Raw genomic sequence first — 1247 nt, 5'->3', positions numbered from 1 at the left:
AGCGATCAGCAGGGACCTGAGGCTGCCTGGTGCCAGGCCAGCATGGGGACCTCAGGCTACCCCCCACCTGGCCAGGTTTGATGGGGGACCTCAGACTATGCCCTCCGCCCTGGAACTGGGCCGGGAGACCTCAGGTCATGCCCCAACCCAGCAGGGCTTGAGGGGGGACCTCAAAGTGTGCCCCCAACCCTGGCCCAGATCACAGGACTTCAGGCTGCGCCCCCCAGCCCCAGCACCAGAATGGGGACCTTGGTCCGCACCCCCTGCCCCATCCTAGGCTGGGGGACCTCAGGCTGTGCTCCTGCCCTGCAGGGCTTAATGGAGGACCTCACGCCATGCCCCTGCCCAGTCCGGCTTGATGGGGTGCCTCAAAGCACACCCTCTGCCTGTTGTGGTTTGACAGGGTACCTCAGGCAGTGCCCCTCACCTGGTGGGGCTTGACGGGGGACATCAGGTCACGCCCTCACCTGATGAGGCTTGATGGGGGACCTCAAAGCATGCCCCCCACCCTGGCCTGGAACAGGGGACCTCAAGCCATGTCCCCACCCTAGCACTGGAACAGGGGACATCAGGCCATGACTCCTGCCTGGCGGTTCTTGACTGGGACCTAAGGCCATGGCCCCTGCCATAGCACCTGAGGCTGCACCCCCCACCCAGCAGTGCTTGACGGGGGCCCTGGGGCTATGTCCCCATCCAGCAGGGCTTGACGGGGTTGGGGTCGTCCAGGTCTGGATCTTGCCCAATGCGGGTGGTGCTGGCTGGGTCTCGGTCTGGCACAATTTCAAGGAGCATGTGGGTGAGCCAGAACTTGACTCTGGGTCCCACGGCACACCCCAGACTCTGACAGGAGGAATATTTTCATATACATCAGTGGTTCTCAACCTTCTGGCCCATTAAATACAGTTCCTCATGTTGTGACCCCAACCATAAAATTATTTTCATTGCTATTTCATAACTGTAATTTTGCTACTGTTATGAATCATAATATAAATATCTGATATGCAGGATGGTCTTAGGTGACCCCTGTGAAAGGGTTGTTCGCCCTCCAAAGGGGTTGTGACCCACAGGTTGAGAACTGCTGATATACATTTTACTAATTTTCTTTTATCTCTGACATTTCTATTATAGAGAAAGGGCAAATCGCAATATTAAAATATTCCTCTATGTAATTCCCTTTTAATGTGCATGAATTTTGTGCACCGGACTACTAGTATAATATATAAAACTATAAATACATAGTCAATCAA

This window comes from Myotis davidii, unplaced genomic scaffold (genome assembly GCF_000327345.1).
Source record: "Myotis davidii unplaced genomic scaffold, ASM32734v1 scaffold1207, whole genome shotgun sequence".
Classification (NCBI taxonomy): Eukaryota; Metazoa; Chordata; class Mammalia; order Chiroptera; family Vespertilionidae; genus Myotis; species Myotis davidii.
This window is presented reverse-complemented; position numbering follows the sequence as displayed.